Genomic DNA, 23,840 nt, shown 5'->3' with positions numbered 1-23,840 from the left:
TGCTCCCCCTGCTCATGCTCTCTCCCTGTCTCTCAAATAAATAAATAAATAATAAATAAAATCTTTAAAAAAGTAGAGTTTACTGTAAAGATCATATAGCCCACCAGCCTCAGTTTAAACTTTAGAAAATAGACCCAAAATATCCAATAAATTTCCTAAGTCAGTACAACAAATTGGTAATAGAGATAAAACAACAATCCAGTCCCCCCTCAGTGTCTCATTACCAGATCACTGTCTGAGTGTCAGACTCATTTTGATGTGGCAAAATTTTTATACCAATGTAGAATACGTATCTTTAACGCACTGCATAGTGCCTTGCCTCTAAGAGGTGACCAATATATCTAGTTTTTAAAGTCATTGAATAAGTAAAAGCTTTCTAAATGTTCAACAAGATCAGTGGTTCCAACCTGGGGACAGTTTTCTACCCGCCCCACCCCAAGACATTTGCCAGTTCAAGTTCAAGTCTTTCAGAACTTGGGAGAGAGGGAGAACTTAGGGCATCTAATGGATGAAGGCCAGAGATGCTGTCCACATTCCATAATTCAGGGACAGCATTCCAAGTAAAGAATTATCCTGTCCATATTATCAATACTGCTGTGTGGTAGAAAGCTTGAACTGGATCCATTTTCAGGATTTCCAAGTTCTTCCTCTTTTAGTTATAACAATTATTTATTCATGCTAATTTTACCTTCATAATCATTTTGAATTCATTTTCTTTAAATGATATACAAAACTAGTTGTTTCAAGTGGCAAATAAATAAAAATGTAAAAATAGTTCGGTTGTATTTGTTTCCTTTTGATTACTTGAAATTCCTTGGTTCAAGTTTAGGAAAATTAGATCCAAAGAAGAACTTTACTTGAAAACTGGGGGATATTTCTTAATCCAGTAGTTCCCATAAGTTAGTGAGCACCAGAAACATCTGGAAGTTTTGTTAAAATACTATTGCTGGTCCTACTCCCAGAGTTTCTGATTCACGGAATATGGTATGGGAATGGAGAACTTGTATTTCTAGTTAATTCCCAGATGATGATTCTGCTGGCTGAGGATGTCACCACGAGACTCACTGTGTTAATGTCCTAATTTCACCATTAGGTTGGGTGTGTGTTCTGCTTTATTTTAAATTCTCCCTGCTTTGTTTTGACACTAATGAGCAAGCCAATAGCCATTTGATTTTGATGAAAACATTTAAGTGGATCAAATAAAAGCCGAAAAAGAGCCCAAAGAATTCTATTCTTTAGGGTGTTTTGTTTAGCATGCTAGCACATATGAATAAAATCTTCTGAGAATGCCATAGACAGCTGGGGATGACATTCTTCCATAACTCTTTCCCTGTACTCTCTCACCTTTCTTATGTCTAAAATGTGTTACCATTGATTCAATGACAGGTTAGACATTTAGACAACTGCCAGTCTGACATTAACAGAGTTAACTACAAAAGAAACATCAATGTAGGTTCTGTTTATTACTTTTGCAATTAGATTTGCATACCATTGATGCCTGCTCCCAAGTGTGCATTTATGATATAGAAAAGGGAAGATGAAAATGAGGCCAGATCTATGGCAAGTTCCTACTTAGCCTACTTTTTCCTCTCTTGCTTACATGTATTTTCCTACCCTGTGAATCAGATGAAAACCAGGAAAAACAAGAGTAAGCAATAATAGTGCTTACCCTAGCTGGAAATTTCTAGTCCACAACAGCAGGCCTGGTTTTGATTACATCTAGTAATCAAGCTGTGTACAGTATGACTTGACTTAATGTCTCAGGAAATGTTAATCTGCACATTGGAAAGCTTGATACTAAAGATTGTACGATCCATTGACTTGGACAAGATGTCACAGTTCATCATATTTTTTATTGTGTTACTATTTTTGAGATAGGAAAGACTCCTTAGGATAATTGAGTAGTTGGTTAATAATTGGGTAATATGTGTTTTCTAGGCATGGGTAAGAGGATGGTATTATAAAAGGGAAAACAACATCTTAATGCTGCTAAATTGAGCAAGGTAGCAGTGAGTTCTGTTATATATCAATTATAAAGTCCAGCGAAATTAACTTGGCATTTCAAAATTAAATGTCCTTGGACTTTACCCCTTTTAACACTATGCATGGGTCTTGAATTCTGCAAGAGAGGAGGGAATAGAGCTCATTACTTTGCTATGATTTTGGAGTCTAGAGAAATGACTGTTTTGTGTTTAGCACTTTCAAGCTTATATTAGTACAATTCCCAATTGTTATGCCCTGCAGAAATCTGTCTTAGAAGTCAGGGAGTACTTCACTGGTATTAAGTCACTATACACACATGCACGTGTAGGTACACACACACACACACACACACACCATTATCTGTTAAAATGTATAACTGGGAATATAAACAGTCACTTATTCCAAATATTTAATTCTGAAGTTGTTAATTCAGTGTTAAGTAAGGTCATAGTCCAGAGCATATGTTAGATTCATTCATTCATTTATTTCTTCTTTTACTCATGATATATGATATACGTCAGATGCTAACTACTGTTCTAGGTGGAGCTACCCAGATTCCTCCTAGCAAATCTGTCTTTATACATTGATATATCAACTGGAATTAAATGATTCAAACAATAGTTTTTTATATAAAGTGAGTGAAATAACACAAAATTTAACTATAAAGTAATAAGCCTAAGTTCGAAAGTCATATGTGACCCCATAAATTGACTGACAATTAGTACCAATGGAAGATTATGCAAACACACTTTGTAGGACTACCATTAGGAGCCATTAGTAAGCATTCTTATTTTACATATCATAATCTGCTAGAAAATACGGCCTCTGGAAAAAGTTTATGGATTTTAAGAATTGCATTAACAATAGTCAAATAAAAATCCCAGACCACTTAAGAAATTTCAGCAATATTTTCTCATTCTCAGGGGATCATGTAAAATCATAGACTTTAATACTAAAAGTGAATAAAAAATCACTGTCAAGAGAAAAATTTGAGGTTATGGTATCCTTTGAGGCAACCAGAAACCTCCTGGGGTTTGTAAAACTCAGGTTGGAAACACTTCACTAGGATAATACTTTAACACAAATTTGAAAATAGAAATAAAATTAAACCTTTCATTTAGTAATAGCTCTGTGCCAAACCCTACGATAGGCTCTGCAGGAAATAGAAACAAGAGTAAGAAACTCTGCCCCAATCACTTAGAGACGGATAGGTGTTCTCTCTTAAATGGCCTTTATGACATCTATTTAGATGTCTGTGTCCCAAAAGGAGAATGCCATATTGGGGTTAATGTCTCAGTGAGGGAAAAAAAGGAAAAGTAAGTTCAGAAAGAGTATACCTTCTTACTGAATGCATTTTTTTGAGCAAATGAAATAGAGATAACTTGACTTTGATCATTACTTTGCCTAACTACAAAAACTCCTTGACTTCTAAGTGAAATAAGTCAGTCAGAGAAAGTCAAATACCATATGATTCTACTCATCTGTGGAATTTAAAGGAAAAAATGGACAAAGAAAAAAAGACACAGACTCTTTTTATTTTTTTTCTTTCTTTTTTTATTATTATGTTAATCACCATACATTACATCACTGGTTTTTGATGTAGTGTTCCATGATTCATTGTTTGTGTATACCACTCAGTACTCCATGCAGAACGTGCCTTCTTTAATACCCATCACCAGGCTAACCCATCCTCCCACCCCCCTCCCCTCTAGAACCCTCAGTTTGTTTCTCAGAGTCCATCGTCTCTCATGGTTCGTCTCCCCCTCCGATTTTCCCCCCTTCATTCTTCCCCTCCTGCTATCTTCTTCTTTTTTTTTTTTTTAACATATCATGTATTGTTTCAGAGGTAAAGTTTAATACTAGAGGTCAAGAATTATTTTTTTATTTCAGTATAATTAGCACACAATATATGTTAGTTTCAGATGTACAGTATAGTGATTCAACAATTCTATACATGACTCAGTGCTCATCATGACAGGTGCACTCCTTAATCCCCTTCACCTATCCTTCAGCCATCCTTCATCCACCTCCCTCTGGTAAGCATCAGATGTCATGATGAGCACTGAGTCATGTATAGAATTGTTGAATCACTATACTGTACATCTGAAACTAACATATATTGTGTGCTAATTATACTGAAATAAAAAAAATAATTATTGACCTCTAGTATTAAACTTTACCTCACCAAGCAAGAAAGGTGTTTGAATATGTTTTAGGAATTCATAGTACAAAGAAAATAAACTCTCATTGTATCTGACAATTTTGTCAAATATGAATAAATAGGGTAAGCCTAGGATGGATGATAAGATGCCTCTTTCTGACAGAACAAATTTGAGTGAGATTAGAAATAGGAGAGAAGGTGCTGCTCTAAAAGCAATCCCCCTGGTGTTGCTCACCTGTTCAGGTGATTTTGGGGGATGTGATTCTATAATTCTGATGCCTCTTGTTGAATAAACAATTGATGTTTTTAAGAGTGGTCACAAAGATCCCATTTTTTAAAAAGATTTTATTTATTTATTTGAGAGAGAGAGAGAGAATGAGCCAAAGAGAGGGACAGAGGGAGAAGAAGAGAGAGGATCTCAAGCAGACTTCCAGTTGAGTGTAGAGCCTGACCAGGTGCTCCATCTCAGGACCCTGAGATCATAACCTGAGCTAAAACCAAGAGTCGCTGGCTTAACCGACTGAGCCACCCAGGCGCCCCCTAACATCCCATTTTAATTAATCTTATTTAGAAACGATGTTTAAGTTTCTGGAATGGAAGAAGCATTGGTGGATACTTTGTTTCCTCTTGAGTGGAGATTCATTACACAGAGATAGTCTTACCTGATAGAGGTAAGACACAAGCAAGCTTTGATGGGCAAGAAACCTGTAGGTAAGACCACTGAGACCAGGAGACCAGTGGGCAAGACAGAGGGGTGTCCCAGAGAGAAGAGGTAAGGTCTACACATTCTCTCTCCTCCAGGCAGCCTGCACTCTTGCAGAAAAGGAGACAGTGACTGGGTACCCATGTGTAAAAAGTGACATCAGGCAGCAGGTCGTGGAGAGTGAATGATCTATTGCTTGGGGACACCATCATAGCCTTTCCTCTGAGAGGGTAGCTGGATGTATTCCACGTATCTAGGGGTGGGGCTGCTCACCTGCTGCTCAATTTAAAAAGATGAATTATAAGTCACACCCACTCTTACTCAAAAGTAAGCCCTGGTGCATCAAAGTAAACTGTTACACTCTGACCAAGTTTCAACATCAAGTTTATAGCTAAGCCTACAGATTACAAAGCCCACTGAAATCAGAAAGCCTCCTTGGAGTCTCTAGGCACGTTGATCCAAGAAGAACACATTTCAGGCTATGCTGAATGTGTTATGTGTAGTAAGTAACAAAAACCCTCTGGAAGCCCGAGAAGAAGGATTATCTAAGATAGGATACTTTCCGAGAAAATGTCAAGACACGTCAGGTTTTACCTTGTCTCCAGGTAGAAGCTGTTTTTCTCCAGAATTCCTTAGGTTAGTGTTTCAGAAATGTGTGACCTAAGACAGATAATGTGTCTCTAAATTTTTGGAGTCAACACTGTTGTCCCCTTGACTCTGTTTCCTTTGGCCACCTCTCACTCCCTTACTTTCTGTGATACTGAAGATACCCCGGATTGATACAGAGGACTGTTTCCCATCAAGGGCTTAAAGGGCACTGTCTCTCGGGGTGCCTGGGTGGTCCAGATGGTTGAGGGTCGGACTCTTGGTTTCGGCTCAGGTCATGATCTCAGGGTGGTGAGATCGAGCCCCACGTCAGGCTCTGTGCTCAGTGAGGAGTCTTCTGGAGATTCTCTTTCTCCCTCTGCCTCTGCCATTCCTCCAGCTTGCTCTCTTTCTCTAAAAATAAATCAAAAAAAAAAAAAAAAAAGGATACTGTCTCTCATTGAAGAGCCACAGCTAAACACTCTGGCTCTGGCATCATGTTATTGCTTATATATACATATTTGTGTATACATACATGCCCTTTTCCTCCCAACTCTCCTTGCACCAAACAAAAGACACAGGAGTATATCTTTTAGTCTTTATTTTAAATCTGATCTCTAGCTATGAAGGAATTAGAGTATTCCTATACACAACACTACCCACACTACAACAGTCAATTTGGGGAATGGATTCCCATTAAAATGGGAAATAACCAGTTATTTTCATAGGAAGCATAACAAGGCAGTTTAAGTCGTATTTATCTACAAGCTTTTGTAAAGTTATAAGCTGAACTCCTGATACTCTCTTTGGTACAAATTATTATTTTCTTCTACACACACATTCTGCTTTTTCTGCTCTCAGAAATTCCTTTGAGATGAACAAATGATCCATATGCTGAAAAGGTAAATGGATTGTGCACATGCATGATGCTATGGTAGTTAATTTACCATAGGATATCAACATTAAAATGAGGATTGCCATTTGCATAGGAAACATTGTGATTTTTGTTTAAGTGAGGGGAATTTTCAGTCTTTGGAAAAGAATTATTTACTCAGAATGTAATGGCTAAGAGTGTAAAACCCAATGTCTTCAGCCTTTCCTCTCACGTCTAACCCTGTACTCATGTGAATTTTGCCTTTGGTTTCAAGCAAGTCATTTAATTGTCTGCCCCTTTTACCTGCCTGACTGAATTTAAACAAACCTATCTCTAAAATGTATACAAATCAAACTCAGTGGAGATCTGAAACATCTCAGTTGCCTTTTATTCAAGTCAACTTTGTTATTCAAAAAAATTAGTGAATTACAAATTACTGCATTTGAAAAATTACGCACATTTTGTTTAATTGTGTATAAATGAACCTAGAGGGAGAGTAATTCTGTAATTTTCAAGTCAGGAATGGAGGTGAGCAGGTTTCTAGGCATTTTACTAATACCATATTTATGCTAGTGGCACGTATTATCTTCCCACAGTTATGGAGTCCTAATGTAGCCCTTATCCCGTTGAACATTTCATTAGTTGCCATATTTGAAACTTTTCTTGTCTAAGAAAATTGCTAAATGTAGGCTATAGTTAATCTTTTAGTACAAGCCAAATAAGCCATACAAAGAATAAGAAATAAGAAACCACTAAGTTATGCTATGTTGAAAGACCCCTACTGAGAAATTCTATCTGCAGTCCTTGTCAACTATATTCTAAATGAGATAGATAAATGTTCAAGTGAAACTTTTTCCTCAGAAAAAAACTTGGTTGAGCTTCATAAAACTATGCAGAGCACATAGCAATTCTGTATACATCGTAGGAGTTTCATAAATACCTTATTGAAATAGGAAATGATGGCCTTTTGAACTATAGTAGCATTTATTTTTCTAGCCAATTTAATACATTTTCATTCTAAGTGGCTCAAGCCAATCAATAAGACATAATTTACAAAATAGCCTCTTATTTTAAATAAAAAAGGACCCACACTTGAATGTGGATTGATTGGCTTTCTAATTGGTAGTTGCGATACTGATATCATAGGAAATATGGTTTTGATCTTCCTTCATGGCTCCTGGCATAAGAGCATCTACAGCCCTAGCAATGTCTTGACAGGTGAGAGAACCATCTTTTGTTATTCAAAATAAGTTCCTGTCAACCATACTTGAGTATATGCTAATGAGATGACCTTGGTGGGCTCTAGAGAGCTTCAGGATGGAGGCTGATTGCCAGAGGAACCAACCCTGTGATTAGAGGTTTGGGACTTGCAGCCCCATCTCAGAACTCTAGGGGCTGAGGGGCTAGGGACAGAGTTAACCATCAATGGCCAGTGATGTAATCAATCCTACCAAGTAATAGAACTTTCATTAAAAAGCCTAAAAGATGAGGTTCAGAGGGTTTCCAGATTAGTGAACACATAGAGAGATAGGGATGGAAGCTCAATGTGTCTGCTCCCTACCCCCACCAAAATATCCTGCCCCACACATATCTTCCATTTGGCTCTTCTTGAGATATATCCTTTATAATAATCCACTGATAGCAAGCAAAGGGCTTTCCTGAGTTCTGTGAACCATTTCAGCAAAATACTGAACCTGAGAAGGGGATCCTGGGAATCCTCCATTTACAGCTGGTTGGTCAGAAGTACAGGAGGCCTGGGGACTTACTAAGGATGTCTGAAGTGGGGGTGGGGGTGGTCTTGTGGGACTGAGCTCTTAACCTGTGGGGTCTGTTCTGACTCTTACACAGTTAGTGTAAGAATTAAATCGAATCACTGGACACCTAACTGATGACCAGAGAGTTAGAGAACTGGTTGTTTGTGTGGAAAAATTAACACATTTGGTGTCAGAAGTGTTGGAAGTAATAACAGATCATAGAAATTGCCTCTAAACAGCTTCAAATTACATAGAAATAATATCTTGAACTCCTTACGTGTTCAAGTTACCAATGATTCTTAGGGAGAAATAAGAAATTGAAAACAGTATTTTTAGCACTGCATACAATCGCTACTTTTCCCCCAAGACAGGCTAGAATGAGTGTCCTATCCATCAATAACTTGGCAACTGTCAAGCAGCATAAGAGAGGGTTGCTAGAGGAAGGTGGGTACACACAAAGCCCTAACATGGCCTGTCCTGAAATAAATCCATTAGTACAGATGGAGAGAATATGGATGATCCTCTACCTTATGTCACACTCTAAATGGGAGAAAAAGTAAGCAGTTGTACTCTGGAATGTGAAGTTTCCACAAAAGCAAATATGGATTTACAAAACTATTAAATTGATTAATTTTCTTTTTTTTAAGATTTTACTTATTTATCAGAGAGAGAACGTGCACAAGCAGGGGGAATGGCAGGCAGAGGGAGAAGCATACTCCCTGCTGAGCAAGGAGCCCAATGCAGAGTTCAACCCCAGGACCCTGAGATCATGACCTGAGCCGAAGGCAGATGCTTAACTGACTGAGCCACCCAGGCGTCCCTGATTAATTTTCTTATTGTGGTTTATTCTACCACACATGCTTAAATAGCTCCACATATACAATGGATGGATAGTAGATACTGTTTTGTTCTTCCTTATTATTTCTATTCCTTTTATTTCAACAAGTATTGCAAGTCTGCTACACACTGACCACCTCTTTTAACATATTGGTTGTATTATATTATTCAGGTATGAAGCCAACAGATGAGGAGAGAGTTGTCATTAAAAAAAAAAAAAATAGTTTATTATTCCCAGATCCCAAGAGAAAGAGGGACACGCCTGGTTGGGGGAAGCACCAGAGACAATCAGGAGGCAGAGGGTGCAGGATACCTTGGCAAGAACATTCGTTGTGATTTCTGTGAGAAAGGACAGGTGACAGAAGAAGCAGATTGAGGATTGGCTAGTTTGAATAATTTCAGTTGGCTCTGGGACATAGAGGTTGTCCCTACTTGTCTGTGACCTGGCCGTGGCACGATTAGAGCAGAGGGATAGTGTCTAGGAGTGTAAGAGCTCAAGAACAGAAGTAGTTGGGGTATGGGTTCTGGATTGGTGATTTGCATATGAAGGGCATGTTCTCAAACAAGAATTTTGCTATCCCTAAATGCAGGTTTTGTTTCTTCCTTGAAGCCCTAGGAATCCAGAGAGAGTCAACATAATGGAGAGCTAAATACAGGGACGTGTGACCGCTAGTGACCACAAACAAGGAAGAGGTTAACTCTACAGGCATGAACATTTCATCATGGGTGGGAGTGGGGTGGAGAATGACAACAATATTTTACCCCTTGGAAGTATTATGGAGTCTTCAAATGTTTGCATAATCAGCTACCTTCATTTAAAAGGTAAGTTGCAACTCCATTTGTTCCATGAGAATTTGAAGATCATAGAATTTCCATAGGGTAGGAAATTTTAAAAAGGAAAAGTATGTGAACTCTCACTACCACAAATAAAACTGACTGCAAACCTTCTCATCTATCTTCAACAATCTATACCCAAGAATATGTATGTACAGGCCACACTTTAACAGCCCTGCCTAAATTTCAATGCAAATTCCTAATAAATATTAATAGTCCTAGGCAGAGTGATAACTGTGTGTTTAGGACGCATGATGCATTCCTTCAAATCCCCTCAGCCATCTCTTACTACAACCACCAGTGCGGTGATAAGACTGAAATGAGTTTTGTCCAGGTTTTCCCAGGTGGCACCAGAGAGTACCTCACTTCAGACAGGTGGCCAAGTACCTCTTGTTTCCTGTTCAGGGACTTCTCTAATCTGGCACCCTGAAACAGCACTGTGAACTCATTCTGCATTCAAAAGTGCACAACATTAACAAGTAGGGGAGTCAATGACTGTACCACCAAATTGACCAAGAGAGCTTGGGAGCTGATGCGTAGATACTTCTCCATTTTGTCCTCAGGGTGGACAGTTTTGAGACATATTTCACAAAGTTCCTTAGAGGAGCCCACAGGAAGGAGAGCTCATCTTCCTAAATGGTGGTAAAATCAGGGACACATCCTTTTATCATCTGCCCTTCTTCCCTGTTTTGCAACCCTGGTTTGCATTCCTAATTCCTAACATTTCTTTACACATGAAGTATCTACACCCAAGCCTTTGTCTTCAGCTCTGCATTCAGGAGAAACAACTCTGAGACAATTGGTCCTGAACGTGTCCTCAGAAAACAGACCCCCTTAATGAAATGTTGGTGCTGGATTTCTGTGCCAGTCAGACAATAGGAATCCGATTGCAATTGGATAGTGGGTGGTGATCACCTCTGGCAGGCACTAACAGCAAAACTACTAAGAGTCATACCTGAGGTAGATTGGGGTGAGGGGCAAGGACAAGGTGACATGCTAGGTTGTGTAATTGCTGTGACATCCTAACAGGAACATTTGCCTTTGTTATTTTCTTCTATGATTCACTTGCTTTCTGTTTTATTGATTTTTGTTCTTTATTGTGTTTATACTTCTATTTGATTTGGGTTCTTTAGCTTTTCAAAGGGATCTGAGATTTTTCTTCCTTCCTAGTAAATTTTTAATGCTAGAAATTTCCTTCAAGGCACTATTTTAGCTACATTCCCAATTTCATCATGCTGCATGTACATTTTTATTCAGGTTGAGGTATTTTCTCATTTTCCTTTATGAGTTTTTCTTTGTCTCATGGATTATGCAGATATATATTATTTATTTAATGTCCAAAGAGTGGAGGTCTTTCTAAATATCTTACTGTTACACATTTTTAATTCAGTTCTATTGGGGTCAGAGGACACTCGCTGTAAGAGTCCAGTCATGTTAAGTGTATTGAGACTTTTTTTATGGCCCAGCATAAACCTTGGTGGATACACTGAGTACATCTGAAAATAATGTGTGTTCTACAGTTGTAGTCTGTGATGTTCTGTGAACATCTTGAATAAAGGTGATTAATAGTGCTCATATCTTCTATGTCTTCTCTGATATTTAATATTTTGTCTCTTTTTCCTACCAATTAAGAGAATATTAAAATTTGTAGCTGTAATTGTAGAATTATATATTTATTCCTTTGATTCTCTCAAGTTTTGCCCACGCTTATTTATGATTATTATATTTTCTTTTCTTTCTTTTTCTTTCTTTCTTTCTTTCTTTCTTTCTTTCTTTCTTTCTTTCTTTCTTTCTTTCTTTCTTTCTTTCTTTTGAGAGAGAGAGGGGTTCAGGGGAAGGGGCAGGGGGAGAGTCTTAAACAGCCTCCATGTGGGGAGACTGATGCAGGTGTCCATCTTACAACCCTGAGATCATGATCTGAACCAAAATCAACAGTTGGATGCTTAACTTACTGAGCCACCCCTGTGCCCCCAATTGTTATTTTTCTTGATGAATAGACACGTTAACCATTTTGAAATGATTCTCCTTTTCTCTTGTAGTACACTTTACCTTGAAGTCTATTTTATCTTGTAGTAATATAGTCATTCCAACCTTATTATGCTTAGTATTTACCTACTACATATTTTTCCACCCATTGCCTTTCAATCTCCCAGTATTATTGCCAGTGAACTATTTATGGAATATGTGCATCCTGTCTTCACATTCTTGACCTTCACAAGAATAGAAAACCTGGTTCCAAAAGGAGAGATGCTTCCACAAGGTGACACATTAGTTTTCCACTGAACTAGTAACTATGATTACCACCTGGTCACTTTAGTCAAGGAAAATAATTGCTCTGGTGCTGGGATAATTCATTCTAATAACCATAACAAGCTTATATTTCTACTACACCCTGAGGACAGAGAGGGATATAATTGTAACCTGCAGAATTTACCAGAGTGTCTCAGTGTTTCTGTTCCTGGTGTTAATAGTAAATGACATTTGCAGCAACTACAGTCCAAAAAGAGCAAGGTGCAATGATCTTAAACTATTCAGGAATGAAGGTTTGGCTTTCCATATTTATCAAGCCACCCAATGAAGTCTAAACACTGGTGAAAAGTGTAGAAATTCTAGAATAGGTGCTAGGAGAAGGAGATGATAAACATCATTTATGGCTTCAAGACAAGCTGAAACAATAAGGACTGCAATCTTTTCCATTAAGCCTCTTAAAATACCCTTGCATTTATTGAACAGACTATACTTTTCCCAATGTATATTCTTGGCTCCTTTGTTGTAAATTAATTGAACATATATGCATGGGTTTATTTCTGAGGTTTCTATTCTGTTTCATTGATCTATATGTCTGTTTTTATGCTAAATATCAATGATACTGTTTATGATACTTTTATGATACTGTTTTAATTACTATATCTTTGTAATATAGTTTGAAATCAGGGAGTGTGATACTTTTAGTTTTGTTCTTTCTCAAACTGGGGATCTTTTGTGGTTCCATACAAATTTTAGAATTTTTTTCTATTTCTGTGAAAAGTGCCATGGAAATTTTGACATGGATTGCAATAAATCTGTAGATTGTTTTTAATAATATAAATTCTTCTAATCCATGAACATGGGATACCTTTCCATTTATTGGTGTCTTCCTTAATTTCTTTCATTAGTGTCTTATAGTTTTCAGTATTAAGGTCTTTCCCTTCCTTGGTTAAATTTATTTGTAGCTGTTTTACTCTTTTTGATGCTATTGTAAAGAGTATATTTTTTCCCTTAGTTTCTCTGGTAGTTATTTGTTATTGTATGGAAAGGGAACAGATTTTTAAAATTGGTATGATGTATAGCTGACATGCAATTTTATCTTACTTTCAGGTGTACAATATAGTGATTTGACAATTCTATACTTGATGCTTGATGCTCATCATGATAAATATAGTCACCATCTGTCATCATACAATATTATTACAATATTATTTACTATATTCCCTGTGCTATATATTATATCCCTATGACTTATTTATTTTATAACCAGAAGTTTGTACCTCTTAATTCCCTTCATCTATTTGCCCATCCACTCACCCACCTCCCCTCTTTCAACCACCCATTTGTTGTCTGTATTTATGAATCTGTTTTTTGGCTTGTTTATGTGTTTGTTCATTTGTTTCATTTTTTTAGATTCCACATATATGTGAAATCACATGGTATTTGTCTTTGTCTCACTTATTTCACATAGCATATACCTTCTAGGTTCATCCATGTTATCACAAATGGTAAGATTTCATTATTTTTTGTGGTTGTGTAATATTCCATTATATATATATATATATATATATATATATATATATATATATATATATATATACCACATCTTCTTTATCCATTCATTTGTGGATGGACACTTGGATTGCTTCCACATCTTAGTTATTATAAATAATGCTGCAGTAAACATACGGATGCATATATCTTTTTTAATTAGTATTTTCATTTTCTTTGAGTAAATACCCAGTAGTGGAATTACTGGATCATATGATATTTATATTTTTAATTTTTTGAAGAATGCCATACTATTTTCCACAGTGGTTGTAAAAACTGACATTCCCACTAACAGATTTTTGCATATTGATTTTATATCCTGAAAGTTTACTAAATTTTTTTATTAGTTTTGGCAGTTTTTTGTAGAGTATTTAGGGTTTTCAATATATAATATCATATCTTGTACAAATAGACAATTTTACTTCTTCCTTTCTGATTTTGATGTCTTTTATTTCTTTTTCTTTCCTAATTGCCTTGGCTAGAACATCCAGTACTGTGTGGAATAAAAGCGGTGAGAGTTGACATCCTTATGTTGTTTCTGATCTTAGAAAGAAAGCTTTAATATTTTCACTATTGAGTATGATGTTAGCTGTGTGATCATATATGACCCTCATTACATTGATGTATGTTCTCTCTATACTCAGCTTATAGAGTTTTTATCAAAAAAGAATGTAGGCTTTTGTCAAATGCTTTCTACACGTGGGCCGACATGCTTGTATTATTTTTATCCTTTATTTTTTTAATGGAGTATATCACATTGATTTATTTGAGGATGTTGTACCATTGTTGCATCGTCAGGATAAATCCCACTTGATTGTTGTGTATGATCCTTTTCATATATTTTTGAATTTGGTCCTCTAATATTTTGTTGAGATTTTTGCGTCTATATTCATCTGGGATGTTAGATTGTAAGTTTCTTTTCATGTAATGTCTGTCTGGTTTTTGTATCAGGGTAATGCTGACTTTATAAAATGAGTTTAGAAATATTCCCTTTTATATTTTGGAAAGAGTTTGGGAAGGATTGGTATTAATTTTTCTTTACATGCTTAGTAGTATTTACCAGTGAAGCCATCTGGTTCTGGACATTGGTTTATAGGGGGCTTTTGATTACTGATTCAGTTTCCTTATTCATTATTGGTCTGTTCAGATTTTCTATTGCTTCATGATTCAATCTCAGTAGGTTGTATATTGCTAGGAATTTATCCATTTCTCCTAGGTTGTACAATTTATTGGTGTATAGTTGTTCATTATGGTCTATAATCCTCTGTATGTGTATGGTATCAGTTGCAATGTCTCCTTTTTTATTTATAATTTTGTTTATTTGAGCCCTTTCTCCTTTTTTCTTGGTAAGTCTAGCTAAACATTTGTCTATTTCATTCATCTTTTCAAAAATATTATCTTAGTTTCATTCATCTTTTCTATTGTCTTTTAGTTTTCCTTTCATTTACTTCCATTCTGATTTTTATTTGTTTGTTCTTGTTCTTGTTTGTTCTTCTTTTTCTTGTTTGTTCTTGTTTGTTCTTCTTTTTCTAGAAGTAACTAAAAACAGAAACAGAAAGAGATATCTGTACTACCATGTTAATTGCAGCATCATTCCTAATAGCCAAGATATGGAAACAAGGTAAGTGTCCATAGACAGATGAATGAATAAAGAAGATGTGAGATTATATATAATATATTATATAGTATCTATATATTATATATCTTTATCTCTATCTATCTATCTATCTATCTATCTATCTATCTATCTATCTAGAGATTATTCACCCATGAGAAAAAGGATAACTGCCATTTGACACAACATGTGTGGACCTTGAGAACATTATGCTAAGTGAAATAAATCAGACAAAGAAGAACAAATACTGTATGATATAATTTATATATGGAATTAAAAATGATGAACTCATAGAAATACAGTCTAGAATGGGAGTTACTAAGGGATGAAGGGTTCAGGGAAATGGGGAGATATTGGTCAAAGAGTACAAATTTCCAGTTATAGAATAAATAAGTTCTGAGGCTCTGATGTACAGCATTACAATTATAATTAATAATATTGTATTATATACATGAAAGTTGCTAAAAGAGTAGTCTTAAATGTTCTCACCACACACACACACACACACACACACACACACACACAATGATAATTGTAGGACAAGATTTAGGTGTTAGCTAACTGCTGTGGTGGTAATCATTTTGCAATATATAAGTGTAGTAAATCAGCATGTCATATACCTTAAACTTACACAATGTTATATGTCAATTATATCACAATAAAACTGGAGGAAAAAACAAAAATAAAAATACTCTAGGGATTATGGCTATTCACCCATTTGAATGTGATTTCATTTTGCAATGGATTAGACTTAATGGAAGGCCAGACATACCTGAATGGCCTGCTTTTAGGAGCACTTCTCAGTAAAGATCCTGCACACAAGTCTTGATCTCAGGCTCTCTTTGTGTGTGCACGCGTGTGTGTGTGGGGGGGGGGGTAGCTGAGGATGAATATAGGTTTTATCAGTGCTTCATATACATTGTGTTATTGGGTTTTTTTTCACAATGATAAATGTATGAGTTAGATAATAGTATGATTTTTATAAAAGAGGAGCTGAAGTTTACAATGTTCCCCAACTTTCTTGCCTCAACCAAACCAGAACTAAGTTCTAAAAATACAACTTATACTTCACCCTTCTTGGGTATGGTTGCATATTCATTAATTCAATGATCCATTCATTATATATCCAGAGATATTTAATAAGTGGCCAGTAAGTGCCAGACGGTATTCTGGAATTAGAGGTAGAAAAGTGAAAAAAAAAAAAAAGCTAAAGCAATCTCTTCTTCTTTGAAGCTTATATTCTATCAATGAGAGACAAACAATTAAAAAAAAACTAAAATAATGCCAGGTAATGATAAGGGCAGTGTCAGATACTGTGGGCTGGTTTGCTCAACATCTATGCCAAACATTTCTAGTACATTTTCCTAGTGGAAAAGCCAAAAGTTATATTGCAGATTCACTTGAAATAATGCTGCTAATGTGACTTTAGATTTTAAATAAGAAGTGAGATCAGAAGACAGCAAGTGAGACAAAGAGTATGGGACATCCATTTCACTGTTGCAAATCACAGCACAACTGCACGGTCCTTGAGCTGGAAGCTTTAATACATATTCTATATTTATCAGGTAGCTGGCAGCTTCCTGGTTCTGACAAGAGCAACAGATCATTTGGTGGCCTAGTAGCGGTAGTTGTGGTATGCCCTCATATAACCCCTCAAAACAAGAACTATTATGGCTTAATTTGAAATCGATTTAAATCACTACATATTTTGAGCTCCCACTTAATGTGATAGATCCTGGGTGAAGAACTGAATGTCAGGAAGGTAGGCTGAAGTTCAAGATGAATGTACAAAATCCCTGCCTTTGCAAGAGTTTACAGCTAATTGTAATAAATCAAGATCATTTATGTGACAAATAGAAGCTCAAGAGCTCTGACCTGGAGCGGCACCCAGGGAGGAATGATGGCTTGGTTCTCTATACTCCTGAACATCTCCATCAGCCCTCTTGACTGACCCCTTCACAAATGGTCTTTCTATTAAAAACAACAAAATAGCAAATTCTGGCACATGATTGGTGCATTAGACCATCATCATTTCTCTTGCATGTGTCACGCCTAATCATGTATGCCAATCATTAAAATACATTCTCTAGTAAACCCTGGAGAGGAGCAGACCATTACTTTGATTCAGGTCCTAAGGATACATCATTCTGACTTTATGTCTTAATATTTGGCATGATGTCCTATTTTCTTCCCTGTCATTCGGTGCTCCCAGGACATCTGATATGGGTCAAACGTGGAAAGTTCATATTAGATTTCTCTTCTTCTCACTTGTCCTGTGCTGCCTGACAGGCCCTTTCTAACTGGGTTCTGGTATGATGAGCTCTCCCTAGCCTTAGGAGCTAACAATCTGGAGATGTTCCTACAGCTATTGTCAAAGAGTATAGAGGTTTCCACTCACTCACACTATGGAGTTAATTTGCCTTCATGACCTGTCAGCCTCTAGAGATCACCTAATGCCATTTCAGTTGTGACATGGATCTAAGAATGACAACTACTCCCAGGCAGCTAGCTGAATCACTCCATCTTCTCCTAATGGACTTCAGAAAGATGGGTCCTGCTCTCACCATGGCCATTTACGTCCAGAAAGATCAACCATGTATTTTTAAAGATGAAGAAGCAATTGTTAAAATGATATCTCATTTACATTATTTTGGTGACAGCTCAGTTGCTGAAAATCTTAAGTAATAAAATGTTCAGCATTTTTTTACTGAAGTATAATTGACATACAGTATCCTATTAGTTTCAGGTGTATATCATAGTGATTTATACTTTTATACACTATGAAATGATCCCCATGATAAGTCCAGTTACCGTCTGTCACTATGCACGGTTATTATAATATTATTGACTATATTCCCTATGCCATACATTATATCCCCATGACTTATTTATTTTATAGGTGGAAGTTTGTACCTCTTAAATTCCTTCACATATTTCACCTACTTCCCAACCCCTCCCCACCCTGGTGACCAACAATTTGTTTCCTGTATCTATTAGTCTGCTTCTGTTTTGTTCTGTTTATTCATTTGTCTTGTTCTTGTTTGTTTTTTGTATGCCACATATAAATGAAATCATACAGTTTTTGCCTTTCTCTGACTTATTTCACTTAACATAATACCCTCTAGGTTCATCCATGTTGCAAATGGCCAGATTTCACTCTATTTTTATGACTAAGTAGTATTCTCTTGTATATACATACCATATTTTCTTTATCCATTCATCTATTCATGGACACTTAGGTTGTTTCCATATCTTGGCTATTGTAAATAATGCAGCAATAAAACATAGGGATACATATATTTATATGAATTGGTGTTTTTGCTTTCTTTGGATATATACCCAGAAGTAGAACTGGATCATATGGTATTTCTATTTTAAATTTTTTGAGGAGCCTCTACTATTTTCCACAATAGCTGTACCAATTGACATTCTCACTAATGCTGTATGAGGGCTCCCTTTTCTCCATATCCTCATCAACTTTTGTTATTTTTTGTCTTTTTGATAAAAGTCAATATGGCCAGTGTGAAGTGATATCTCACTGTGGTTTTGATTTGCATTTCCCTGATGATGAGTGATGTTGAACCTTTTTTCATGTGCCTGTTGGTCATCTGTGTATCTCCTTTGGAAAAATATCTACTCAAGTTCTTTTCCCACTTTTAAATTGGGTTGTTTGGTTTTTGATATTAGGTTGTAAAAATTTCTTATGTATTTTGGATATTAACTCCTTATTGGATGTATGGTTTACAAATATCTTCTTCCATTCAGTAGGTTGTTTTTTCATTTTTTTGATAATAATGTTCAGTAATTTTATTTTTCTAATAAGGAAGGGAACACTGTGAAAGAAATAGGAAGAAAATGCAACATATTCTTCTGGGAAGTTTTCAGTGGTGACTTATGGGATAATTACTGACAGTTAATCATTGACTAAACCCATACATTATCTCAATGAATTACCCCAATAACCAATGATATAATTATTACCTCCATTTTTAAAAGAGAGAGTAGAAGTTCTGAGAAGGTTAATCACTGGCCTGAGACATTAAAGCAAGTGGTGAAGCTGGACAGGGAAGCCTTGAGACTTTCAGGCCCTGTTTCCTTCTTTAGCTTTAGGTAGTAACTTCAGCTCCCAATTCTTACCTCAGGCGAAACATCTAAGTACAAAAGAAGATTCTATGGCTCACTTTTATTGTCAGGTTCTATTGGTTTGTCAGAGTCACCGACCTTCGCAAATTCAAAACCGAGCTTCAGATTGTTGGCTCCTTTTAAAAATCTGACTTTAAGTTGAGAAATTTTCATTGAAATCATGCTAAATTTAAATAACACTTTTAGAATGCTATTCATGTAAATTTTTTTTGCTTAATAATGCTTACTAAAATGAAACTTGATGGTATTCTATATAAAAAGTGTGTTATTTTAATTATGGTTTTTAAAACCCTGCTGTCTTACAATCTTTTACTCAAATTGAAATTTTTAAAACTCTGCTTTCTTACAATCTCTTTTACTCAAATTGAAGGGTAGCAAGAGGCATAGCCCAGTGGTTTCATAAAAGACAAGAGAAGAGTGCTTTCAGGGTTGATATGGTAGGTGAATTAATGATCTTCATTGAATGCATCAAAACACGGATGGATGAATGGGTAAATGATTAAATCTCTGATTCGCCTCTTGAGCTAAGTTTGAAAGCAGTTCAACTTCCTGTCTTTATTCAGTTTCAGAAAAGAGGTATCAGAACTTGCTAACATATCTATAGTAGTCTAACATATATAGACAAGGGCCCTATATCCTTTTAGAATTTTTGAGCAAGAGAACACTGATGCTTGAAAGTAATTGAGGGCCCTGAAAGTTTATAAAGGAAAAAAAAATTTACAAATTTTATATGTGGCAAATTATAAATGCCACTGTGATCTAAAATAAATCCATATATATATATTTAAGTAATGGTAAATTGGAAAAAGTAAGTGAGCTCTATGTTAATAAGACTATGCCCTAGTTGTTTTAAAGGGTTAATATATAATAAAACCAGATCATCTTGGAGGACAAATTCAGTTTCCTTAGTTTTTCATTTTGGTTCTTTGTTTATGGTTCGTACAACAGGAAACAGATGTCCTCAACTAAACAAATAATTAATTTGCTTGTAGAGAATTGTGAAATAGTTCAGCCTTTTGTCCGAATAATCTTTTAATTATGTAAGTTCATGAGTACAGAGTACACAATTTTATGTTTTACATGTCTTCCACATTTTACCTATGCATTTCTAATTCTTAATAATCCTATATCATAATGGGTATCATTCATGTGGTTATGTTATTGCTAAAAATAATTATGTTGATATTTTTAAATGCCTATTTATTGAACATTATGAAACATCAGGTGCAAGCTTATTAATTACATATATAACATATATTATATTTTACATGCATTACCTATGATGCCTCTAAAACCCAGCTATTAAAATCCAGGTTCAGAGATGTTGAGAACTTGTCAAATGACATACCACTAGGAGATGACAGAGCTTGGACCAACATTATATCATGCTTTCTATCCCCACACACCAGTCAGCAGAGACCTATGTACTAATGTAGATGCTAACAATGAACATAAAAGTAACTAAAATTAATTTTGCATTTTAATAGGCAGAGTAACATTTCTAAAGTAAAGATTAATAGAGTTTTATTTTTTTAATGTGAACAGATCATATATATTTCTGGATGAATAGTCTAATTTATGGGAACTCTGGCATCAGTAACACATTGAATTACAACACATTTATGAAAGATGAGATAGTAGAGTTTGAGACATATTTTTCATGTTAAAAGCAAACAAAGTTATATGTTAGAATAAAATTGCTCACTAATTACAAGTAAAAAAATACCTGTAACTTTCCTGATGTCATTCTATAATTTTTATTGTGTTACAATGACAAGTATAGTAAGAGAGATGTTTTATTGGAATTCTCTGTTTTTATATGAATTTTCATTGTTAAGGCAATTTGGGGTTTGTACTGCATGTTATGTGTATAAATGATGTCATGGTCATGAAAATATACCAGTTGTGGGAATAGTTAATGAAAAAATAAATCCTTCCACTACCTCTGGACAGCGACAACAAACTTTGAACCTAGACGAAGAAGACAAAGAATTGGCCTTGGATATGAAGAGGGCATAACCAAACAGTATAGGGCATAACAAAATAGAATAAACTGGAATGAGCAAAGTAGCAACATTACCTACTTCTGGACTATTCTCCCTGAGAGCTACTTTCCTTATATCTAAAATGGTAAACTTAGATAACACGGCTGCATGGCACCATTAAAAGTTGCTAAGAGAGTGAATCCTAAAAGTTCTCATCCCTAGGAAAAAAAAAAAAAAAAACACTTTTCTGTAACCACATCAGGAGATGAACATTAACTGAATTTATCGTGGTAATCATTTCACAATATATGTATGCCAACTTGTTATGTGATACAACTTAGTTGTGTACATTGCTATATGTTGATGATATCTCAATAAAACTGAAAAAATAAAATAAAATGGTAAGCTTGCACCCCATGTTGTATGTTCGAGGTGTAAGACTATGATCCTAAGCATGATGGCAGTGGCTGTTTGCCAAACTGTGAGCCCCGCCATTAGGAAGCCATGGAAGAATGAAGACGGTGAAAAGAGATTTCTGCATTCAGGACTCTAACCTTTCAATGTCCCTTACTTTTTCTTTCTTTTCCTTTCTTTCCTTTTTTAATAGATGATGACATATCCTTAGAGTGTTTTATGGAAGGCACATGTTGGAAAATGAGTTCTAGACTTGTCTCTACATTGACAAGAATCTTCTAATAATAATCTTGCTTTCCTATAAACATGTATGCTATTTAAATATGTTCATTTTTGGTTGAGAATACTTTTGTCAAAACATGTTTTAAATATATATTCAATTTCAACAATTCCTGCTTTAACAAACACTTGGGTTAATATAAATGTGATGTGAGTACCTTTGGGAATACTTCCACACATTACTACTAAAAAGAAAATTTCTCTAGTAGTTAGTATTTAATAATATCAATTATTATTTTAATATATTCAAAGAAATTTATAAATGAGTACTTACACTTATGTCTCTCTCTTTTTTTTTTTTGCAAAATAGCTCTTTCAGGTTTGATACAATCAATCACTTAAAGTTTTACATGATGCTTCAGTTCCGAGATTTATATTCTAAATTTGTTAATATAAAAGATTTTGATGGGGCGCCTGGGTGACTCAGTCTGTTTAGCGACTGACTCTTGATTTCAGCTCAGGTCATGACCTCAGGGTCGTGAGAGCAAGTCCCATGTGAGGCTCTGTGCTAGGCACGGAGTCTGCTTGAGAGTCTCTCTCTACCCCTCCCTGCCAACCTCCCACCCCACTCATGTGTGCTCTCTCTCTCTCTAAACAAACAAACAAAACCCAGATTTTGTTATACGTCATATTCTAGTGAACCGGAGAAATGAAGTTTAGTTTAAGATTGTATTTAAAGCTTTCAACCTTAAAGTTGACATGAAAAATCCTACATATTTAAAGTAAGGTTGTACTTGCTTACATTTTGATATTGATTTCTTGAGTAAAGTTTTAATCTAACATTTATTTGAATTATCTATCAAATAGAACTGAAAAGGTTTTAAAAAAAGGAAATAATAATGGCTGAACATGACCAAAATTGGCAATACAACTGTCTTTAACAACTTTGTTACCAATATCAAACAAACAATACATTTAAAACATTGCTCTCTCTCGGAATTCTTTAATTTTGTGAGATTAGCAACTTTTGAAAACACTTTGAAAATATTTTCAAAAAGTATTAAGTGCTAAGCATGCTTGTGTTTATTTGAATGGACACAATAATGTAAGTAGGCATCTTACATAATATGATGAACCATCTTATTTCTTACTGAAAACTATATTTATTATGATGGGGTGGAGGACCAATGCAGGAGCTGGGGTAAGGGATGTGTTTGGGTGGATGAAGTTAGAAATTTGCTTATTTTAGAAATTTACCACATTAAAAGCCTTAAACTAAGTATCTTCTGCTGCAGTTTGATTTTCCAAATATTCACTGCAGTTTTGCACTTATGTACCACACATGAGCCCTTAATATCCTTTCCCCTGGTGGGGCATCCATTGGTCTGAGAGTGTGTGAATGCATGTTGATTTATATTGGATGTGCAGTAAGTCCAAAGTTCAAGAATTTTTTTAAGTATATCATTAGGAACTAATTAGCTTCTCTTGAATTCTACTTTTATGATCTTATTATGACACAGTTGACTGAAACTGAACCTGTCTGTATAGATTGGCTTTATTATCGCCACTTACAGCTGAGGAAAGTAAGGCATGGAAAGGTTAAAGGAACCCAAGGTATTAAGGGAAGTTAGTGGAGTCAACAAAGGCAGAATGCAACATTGTGGCCTTTGTAATTTTCGCTTAATAATGTAGGCCAGAAATATTTTAAGACACATAAACTGAGAAATGAACAGCAAATGAGTTAATGAGGACAAAGGATGAATGCAGTAAATCTTTTGCAATGTGTAATCTGCTTTATTCTAGTCCTATCCAGGTGCGAGAGAAATGTTCCAAGCCCCAGCCCAGAGACTATATTTATTTGGATTTATAACTATGTTATAAAGACATCTCATTATCAAAAAAAAAAGGGTTCCCTTTCAGAGTTTTCATCAAAAA

The sequence above is a fragment of the Mirounga angustirostris genome, unplaced genomic scaffold (genome assembly GCF_029215605.1).
Source record: "Mirounga angustirostris isolate CCGP_5_RB_7025 unplaced genomic scaffold, mMirAng1.0.hap1 SCAF_8, whole genome shotgun sequence".
In the NCBI taxonomy this organism is placed as follows: domain Eukaryota; kingdom Metazoa; phylum Chordata; class Mammalia; order Carnivora; family Phocidae; genus Mirounga; species Mirounga angustirostris.
This window is presented reverse-complemented; position numbering follows the sequence as displayed.